Here is a 9,637-nt window from a genome sequence, read left to right on the forward strand (position 1 = left end):
TATTTGAAAAAATGACAGAAAACTTCCCTTACCTGGTGAAAGAAATACACATATAAGTTGAGAAAGCAAGGAGGGTCCCAAACAAGATAAACCCAAGGAGGCCCAAACCAAGATCCATCATAATTAAAATGCCAGGGCTAAAGATAAAAGCATCTTAAAGGCAGCAAGAGGAAGGCAATTAGTTGCCTACAAGGGAGCATCCATATGGCTGTCAGCTGATTTCTCAACAGAAACTGTGCAGGCCAGAAGGGAATGGCAAGAAATATTAAAAGTCCTGAAAAGCAAGGACCTACAACCAAGATTACTCTACCCAATTTAGAATTGAAGGTCAGATAAAGAGCTTCTCAGACAAGGAAAAGCTAAAGGAGTTCATCACCAAACCAGTATTACATGAACTGTTAAAGGGTCTTCTTTAATAAGATGAATAAATATAAGATCAAAAATATGAACAATCGCCTGGGTTGGGTCGCTCAGTAGTTAGAGCATCAGCCTGCAGACCAAAAGGTCTTGGGTTTGATTCTCCATCGAGGGCAAGTACCTTGGTTGCAGATTTCCCTACCAGGATGCGTGCAGGAGACAACCAATCAGTGTTTCTCTCTCACATCAATGTTTCTCCCTCTCTATCTCCCCACCCCTTTCTCTCCCTTCCATCTCTCCTCCCACTCATTCAGTCTCTCTAGAAATTAATGAAAAAAATATTCCCAGGTGGCGATTAATATAGATAGATAGATAGATAGATAGATAGATAGATAGATAGATATAGATATAGATATATGAACAATGAAATGGCAATAAATGCATAGCTAACAATTAAATCTAGAAAATCAAAACAAATGAACAAGGAATCTAATGAACAAAATAAACTGATGAATAAAATAGAACCAGAGGCATGGAAACATGGAACAAACTGATGAATCTCAGAGGAAAGGGCGGGTCTGGGAAGAGATTGGCCAAAGAATTTATATGCATTACCTATGGACATAGACAATAGGGTGATGAAGGCCTGGGGTAGGTGGAGAGTGGCACTGGGGAGATAAAAAGGGGGATATCTGGATATCTGTAATACTCTCAACAATAAAGGTTTAAAAAATAAATAAACACACAAACAAAAGCGGAGGCGGGGAGAGGGGAGACCTAGATTTCTTTCTAAAACACCCGAGTAGATGATGATGCCAGTGTATTGAGATGAGAAGGTTTATGGGAAGGACCAGGTCTGGAGACAAAAATCAGGGGTACTTTTATAAGTATGTTCAATTTGAGGTGTTTGTGCAACACCTCAGTTGATAGTTCAGCTAGGCACTGTGGATTTTAAAGTCTAGAATTCAGGGCAGAGAACAGGGCTGGAGACAAAAAAAACAAAACATGAAAATGGTGAAGATGGTATTTCTTTATCCCTGGCCAGTGTGGCTCAGTTAGTTGAAGCACTGTCCTGTACACCACAGTGTGGCAGGTTGGGGTTCGACTCCAGCTCGGGTGTGCTGGGGAGGCAACCGATCAGTTTCACTCACATCTATGTTTTTCTCTCTTTCTGAAATAAATTTTTAAAAATAAAGATAACATTTAAGTCCGCAGGAACTGAGGTTGTCATTTAGAAAGAGAACATAAAAGAAATGTCTCGGGGTCACGCCCAGAGGAACCCCAGCATTGAGGTTAAATAGAGGAAAGGGAGCCAGAAAGGGGAGTGAAGAGTGGCCAGTGAGGTAGAAGGAAACTGTGTAAGCATGTTTGCTCAAGGGGGTGTTGTAAGAACATGTAGTGAATACACTTGGGAAGGATAATGATGGAAGCCCTGGGAAGGAGGTTAGGCTCTATCCAAGTCCTCTCCCGTTACAATCACCTTGATATAAGGAATAAAAGGTCCTATCCAACCCTATAAATGGAGGCCTTTTGTGATATGGTTTCTGTCTACTTCTCAAGCCTCATTGCTCATTATTTCCTCCTATTCTAATTCTTAGCTTCTTTGAATATTCCCTGTTTCCTATCACCAGGATTTGGGTCAATTCTGTTCTCCATGCCTCGAAAATGCTTAAATTTCCCCCATCTTTTCTAGGATTATTGGTTAAATTTGTAGATTTCTGCTTTAGATTGTTTAGGTCAGCAATTTTCAACTGGTATGCTGCAGTACACTAGTGCTGAAAGAATTTTTAAAATATATTTTTATTGATTTCAGAGAGGAAAGGAGAGGGAGAGAGATAGAAACACCAATGATGAGAGAGAATTATTGAACGGCTGCCTCCTGCACACATACACACCCCCCCACACACACCCCTACTGGGAATCGAGCCCGAAACCCAGACATGTGCCCTTGACCAGAATTGAATCCGAGACCCGGATAGGCCAACTGCTCTATCCACTGAGCCAAACCGCCTAGGGCTGAAAGAATTTTTAAAACATGCAATACCTGGGAAAAGTGGTAAAAGGGGATTATGCAAAGTACCGAGAGACTCGTCCAGGTCTGAGTGCCAGCACCCCAGACCAGGGCACCTTCAGGTGGCAGAAGGTGATCGAAATTACTCAGGTATGAAGATCCTCTTCTAGGTTTTGTGTAGAAGGCCCCAGATATTTCAAGTGGTCATTTTGGAATTACAATGATTTTGAATAATTTTGCCCCAGAAGTTTACTAAAATTGGCAAGAATCATCTCTGAATTGATAGTAGTGCACAGCTCTACAAGCTACTTAAAGAGAAACACAGGCATTCTTCAGTATTTTGGTTCAAACGGATTATATAACTGGTTAAAGTGTTTCAGCTGCTGGGGTTTTTGTTTTTGTTTTTGATTTTTGCCTCCCCTCCCCTCCCCTATGGTGTTTTTAGCTGTAAGATATGCTTGATTTGTGCATTAGGTAGTTTTGGAAGTTTCCAATTACTGTTTAAATATTGCTGAAGTTCCATGGCAGCTTATTTTTACTCTTATTAAGACTTTTAGGAAATTTTGACCTCATTCCCTTTCATGTCACAATGGGACAGCTTCTCTAAATGAAGAGTACAGTTTTTGTGTTTTCTTTTATCTTTTATTTGCATGGAAATTTAAGATGCTACAGTTTCCCAGCAGCCTGGTAATGTTGAGATAACTGTGTCTCTTTAAATGCTGTTTAGGAACGCTCTTCAGATGTGAAATTTTCTTTTTGTTTTTGCCTTTTGGATCATAAATTGGATATTTCATCTCACGTGGATAAGTACAACACTGACAAGCACATGAAATAATAAAGAAGACTTTATCATCTTAAATCCGAGGAACTTGGCTAATTCTGGAGATAGCCATATGAAAACTTTAAAACTGAAATATGAGTAGCTGACTTGAAGTAACTCTATGTCAAATAGTCATAAGTTAAGTATCTTCAAAGAACTTGGATTTTATTTCAGAGGATACAAAATTAAAACAAACAAACTGGAAAACACAAAGATAACCAAGAAAAACCCAACACCTTCCTGTGCAGTCCCGTTGGAATCTGGACTTGCCATGAGTGTTGAAGCCTTGTTTCATTGAGTCAGAGAGACTGGACCTAAATGGCCCAGTATGACTGCTCCAGCCTGGCTTAATTTTCCGACTCCACCATCATTAACAAAGTCATCATTGAATTGTGAGAAGCATTCTGACAATTCATGGACAGAAAATCGTTATGATGTGAATCGTCAACGATACAACTCTTCAGATGGCTTTAATTCTGGTGTTGGATGTCCCAATGGAGGTAACTTTGGAAGGAAAGAAAAAAATGGATGGCGTACGCATGGGAGAAAGGGGACTGAAAACATAAATCATCGAAGGGATACCGTACGTTCCATTCTGAAAAAGCCAAGGACTACACAAAAACAACATCCCTGACAATGAACCAGGGAAGAAGAAAGGAGAGAATACAAACAGTTTGAAGCTGAGGATTTTCCGTCTTTAAATCCTGACTAAGAAAGATCCAAATCAAAATAAATCTTTAGCTGCAATTTAGAGCTCCAAGGATGCTGGTCATTAAGAAAGATAATGCAAAAAACTTACAGCTGTCTAGATTCCCAGTAGCAGGAAGTCTTCAATCATAGCCAGTTAAGAACAGGACTGGTCCAAGTGTTTATAAAGGTTTAGTCCCTAACCTGCTGCTCTACCCACAAAACCTACACAATGGAAAAGCCAAACTAAAGGAAATAAAGCTGGGACTTCTTTCTCTCATGAATCTACATATGGTGTTGGCAACTTCAATGCTTTTAAATCAACAGCCAAGAATTTTAGTGCAACAATGACAGTGAAAGAGTGTAATTGCTCAAATTCCTCTTCACCTGTTGACAAACTTAATCAGCAGCCTCATCTAACCAAACTGACACAAATTCACACTGATAAGAAGAGTGAATTTCGGCAAGCATTGAAAAGGGACAGAGTGGGTCAAAAACCAAGATGGTGGCATAGGCAAACACCTGAAATTGCTGCCTCGCACAACCACTTCAAAAATACAACTAAAAGACAAAACGGACATCATCCAGAACCACAGGAAGGCTGGCTGAGTGGAAATTCTACAACTAGAAGGAAAGAGAAAAGCACACTGAGACTCAGAGGAGGTGTGGTGTGGAAGTCAAGTGCAGAGGTACGGAGGCGCACGCAGAAAGGGCTGGCAACTGAGGACGTGGTTGTCTTTTCCAATCGGGAGGGAGTCTCAAGGTCCCGACGGCCCTGAACTCTAGTTAGGGCGAGTCTCTGGGGACCCAGACTCACATGAGGAGAAACTGGACTGTCTGGCATCGGGCAGAACTTAAGGGCAGCTTTCTCTCAGAGGTGCTTGCGTTGATTACTGTGGGACACTGAGACCCGGGACCTCTTAGGGCAGGGCTGAGGATCAGCCATAGCTGTTTGCTCTGCCCTGTTGATTCCCTGAGACCCCACCCCACCCAACCTGTGTGCAGGGGCTTTTGCATATGAATGACCTGGCCCTTTGCAATCTAAAATTACCTAACAAACTGCAGCTGGGTCAGAGAGACCAAGAACATCCAAAAGAAGGCCCAAGGCCCCACAGCAATTTGCATTGCTTCACAGCTGGGCCTCATCTGGGCACCTCCAAATCCCAAACAAAGAAGAGGAATCTGCAGATCTCTCCATAGTTCCTGCTGGGTAGCCTCAGGAAGAGGCTAAATTAGCACCTCCTTAGAGATCCAAGTGCCAGTGTACCCAGTGGTCAGAGCGGACCATCCAGATTACAACTCCTCAGATCCATAAGGGACACACTCAGGGGGCAGACTCAGTGAGCACCAAAGCCCCACTAAAGCAAGTCTTACCCCATAAGGGTGTCTCCAACATAGACGTTCTCCCACCATAGTCACAACTGATTCTCACAGCCAAATGGCCTGGAGGTCAATTCCTCCAGGAAACCAACTACAATCAAGGCTTAATTACAACAAGCCTGTGCACACAGTACACAAGGGGTGCACCAAGAGTGTCCACCTCAGGTAATTGGGGAGGCTGAGCCACTGGGCCCTATAGGACACCTAGCACACAAAGCCACTCTATCAACACAGGGAAGCAGCCAAAATGCATAGACTGAGAAACAGGTCACAAGTGACAGAAATGGAGGAAAGCAAACTACTGGATATAGAGTTCAAAACCATGGTTATAAGGTTTTTCAAGAATTTTCTAGAAACCGCCAATAAATTTAGTGAGACCCTCGAGGATATGGAAAAGGACCAACTAGAAATTAGGCATACACTGACTGAACTAAAGAATAATATACAGAGATCCAACAGCGGACTGGAGGATCACAAGAATCAAGTAGAAGATTTGAAATACGAAGAAGTAAAAAACACCCAACCGGAAAAGCAAAAAGAAAAAAGAATCCAAGCCAAAACCGGTTTGGCTCAGTGGATAGAGCGTCAGCCTGCGGACTGAGGGGTCCCAGGTTCGATTCTGGTCAAGGGCATGTACCTGGGTTGCGGGCACATCTCCCGGGGGAGATGTGCAGGAGGCAGCTGATCGATGTTTCTCTCTCATCGATGTTTCTGACTCTCTGTCTCTTTCCCTTCCTCTCTGTAAAAAATCAATAAAATATATATTAAAAAAAAAAAAAAAAAAAAAAAAAAAAAAAAAAAAAAAAAAAGAATCCAAAAATATGAAGATAGTGTAAGGAGCCTCTGGGACAACTTCAAGAGTACCAACATCCGAATTATGGTGGTGCCAGAAGAAGAGAGAGAGCCAGATATTGAAAACCTATTTGAAGAAATAATGACAGAAAACTTCCCCTACCTGGTGAAAGAAATAGACTTACAAGTCCAGGAAGTGCAGAAAACCCCAAACAAAAGGAATCCAAAGAGGACCACACCAAGACACATCATAATTAAAATGCCAAGAGCAAAAGACAAAGAGAGAATCTTAAAAGCAGCAAGAGAAAAACAGTTAGTTACCTACAAGGGAGTACCCATACGATTTCAGCTGATTTCTCAACAGAAACTATGCAGACCAGAAGGGAGTGGCAAGAAATATTCAAAGTGATGAATGGCAAGAACCTACAACCAAGATTACTTTATCCAGCAAAGCTATCATTCAGAATTGAAGGTCAGATAAAGAGCTTCACAGATAAGGAAAAGCTAAAGGAGTTCATCACCACCAAACCAGTATTATATGAAATTGTGAAAGGTATTCTTTAAGAAGAGGAAGAAGAAGAAAAAGGTAAAGATAAAAATTATGAACAACAAATACATATCTATCAACAAGTGAATCTAAAAATTAAATGAATAAAAAATCTGATGAACAGAATAAGCTGGTGAATATAATAGAATCAGGGGCATAGAAAGGGAGTGTACTGACAATACTCGGGGGGCAAGGGGTATGGGGGATGCGGGAAGAGACTGTACAAAAATCATACACCTATGGATGAGGACAGTGAGGGGGCAGAGAGTCAGGTGGGAACCTGGTGGAGGGGAGCTATAGGGGGAAAAAAAGAGGAACAACTGTAATAATCTGAACAATAAAGGTTTAAAAAATAATAAAAAAAGAAAAAAGAAAAGAAAAGGGACAGAGTGGAAGAAGACCATAAAGATGAAAGCCATGCTGGCTTCAAGAAGGATGACGACTCATTTAACTTGCATAACAGCAATAATTCCAAGACAGAGATTTAAACCGAAACTTTGATGAAAATGAAATTCCACAAGAGAATGGCAATGCTTTGGTTATTTCCCAGCAGATCATTTCGTCTTCAACCTTCCCACAAACAGATGTTCTTTCAAGTTCACTTGAGGCAGACCACAGATTGTTAAAGGAGATGAGCTGGCAAGAAAACAGTGAAAACAATGAAAGCTGTGCTTCCTTGACTGAGGATGAAATGAGAGAATTCCAAGTTATTAGAGAACAGTTGCAGAAGAATGGTCTGAGGAAAAATGGTATTTTGAAAAGTGGCCTGATTTGTGACTTCAAGGTTAGACCCTGGAAAAACAGTACTTTCCACCCCATGGTTGAGAATAATGACACAGAGACGAGCAGCAGCAGCCACATGTCCAAGGACAATGACGAGGACGTGTAAGGGTCCTGGCAGCCTGAAAGGTTTAGTATGGCATGTACTCATGTAGTCAGGGTGGAGTATAAAATGAAGAACTATTTATGTAGTAAAATGCCCCATCAGAAGATTGGGGGGGGGGTCTTCTATATGAAGAAAACCAAGAATATTGTGTTAGGCTGTGTTGAACATTCTTTCTTTGTACATGGATGTTGTAGAAATGAAGACTTTGGTGGACCCAACATTCATTCTCTTTATCACTGCAGCATTTCTCTGACTAACAATGTGACAATGTAACAGATGACATGGTCTCATTTAATAATAAAAAATTGTGTAATGTTTTGCAAAGCTTCTGTTTTAAAATGTTCGGCTCTTAAGAAAAAAGCAGCTTACACTATTTTGCTTACAGAGTCCTATCTCTTCATACAATGGAAATCCTCAAGTCCACTTTGTGCATCCCCACTCCCAAAAAAGACAATGTAGCATGTTGGCTAAAACTGGAGCAAAGTGCACTAAAACATTAATTTTATGAGCTCAACTGTTGTACTAGTCACTTTTTAAAACTTAAATGGCTGTTTAGCCTCGTGTACTTCCATAATTATTGCAGGAAAAACTTGCCACACTTTCTTCCAAATTTTAAGAGGAGGTTTTCAAGAGCTTTATTTGGGTATGTTGTCAGACCAGGATTTTCAGAGATGATGAAAAAGACTTGTTGTGGGAAAATTTATTTTGATAAATTATTACATGAGCAGAAAAACTGATCACACTGACTGGATCTGTCCACAACATGGAAATAAACTGGATTTTCAGAAAAAATAAAACATACAATACCTGACTATTTAGTCCGGAGCACTGACCTCTTTTCCCTTAGCTTGTCAAATTAAAAAATGACAAAAGTTCTCCCCAGATAATTTACTAGCACATTTATTTTCCTATACAGTTTTTCTTACATACTTAAAACTGTATATTTTATAGGTTTTTCTTGTTTGTTTTGCTTAACATATTAAGCCCCATGATACTAAAGGCTTCCTAAAATTTTTTAAATGACTAGACACTATTTCAAAACAGAAATGAATATTAATCCCTTTAATGTCCTGTGTTTATTTAAAATATTTTAAAATTTATGCAGATGCTTTAAAATATTTTTGTAACTTTTTACATAAATGTATTTTTAAAATTCTTGGTAGATGACAAACTGCTTTCTACCAAGGTTTTTGAGGTTTACTCTTCTAAGATTTCTACTTCATACTGACCCATTTTCCCTTAGATTTTCAAATTAAAAAATGAGAGCCCTAGCCGATTTGGCTCAGTGGATAGAGCCTGTGGACTGAAGGGTCCCGGGTTCAATTCCGGTCAAGGGCATATGCCCGGGTTGCGGGCTCATCCCCAGTGGGGGGCGGCCAGGAGGCAGCTCATCAGTGATTCTCATTGTTGATGTTTCTATCTCTCTTTCCCTCTCTCTTTCTCTCTGAAGTCAATAAAAATATATATTTTAAATGACAACAGCCAACATAATAGCCCTCCAGTGTGAATCAAAATTATACCTATTTTTTAGTCAGATTTTAATAATTAGTTTATGTGTGTCTTGAGATTTAAAAAAAAAAAGTTGAAAAATGCTGGTTTAGAGCAATTGCCATGGCTGCGGTGTGAAGAATGGATGTGGGGATGCCAGGCCTGGCGGGCGCAGTTCGGTGGTTGAGCATGGGTTTGGTTCCCAGTCAGCGCAAATGCCGGGGTTGTGGGCTTGATCTCCAGTGTGGGGCGTGCAGGAGGCATATGGTGGGGAGGGGGGTAGAGACCCCTTAGAATAGTGGTTCTCAACCTTCCTAGTGCTGAGACCCTTTAATACAGTTCCTCATGTTGTGGTGACCCCCAACCATAAATTATTTTCGTTGTTACTTCATAACTGTAATTTTGCTACTGTTATGAATCATAATGTAAATATCTGATATGCAGGATGTATTTTCATTGTTACAAATTGAACATAATTAAAGTATAGTGATTAATCACAAAAACAATATGTAATTATATATGTGTTTTCCGATGGTCTTAGGCGACCCCCAAAGGGGTCGCGACCCACAGGTTGAGAACCGCTGCCTTAGAAGCTAAGAGGATCTGGGTGTCAGTGCAGCTTTGCTACAAAGGTGTGGTCCCAACCCAGACGCATCACCAGGCACACTA

The 9,637-nt window shown here is 40.6% G+C and overlaps 1 pseudogene; it reads left to right on the forward strand.

Annotated features, from left to right (window-relative positions):
- Window positions 1–3,506: 3,506 nt before the first annotated feature.
- On the forward strand, window positions 3,507–7,798 carry LOC118655458 (annotated as a pseudogene).
- The last annotated feature ends 1,839 nt before the right edge of the window (window positions 7,799–9,637 follow it).

This window comes from Myotis myotis, unplaced genomic scaffold (assembly GCF_014108235.1).
Source record: "Myotis myotis isolate mMyoMyo1 unplaced genomic scaffold, mMyoMyo1.p scaffold_m19_p_46, whole genome shotgun sequence".
NCBI classification, from domain to species: domain Eukaryota; kingdom Metazoa; phylum Chordata; class Mammalia; order Chiroptera; family Vespertilionidae; genus Myotis; species Myotis myotis.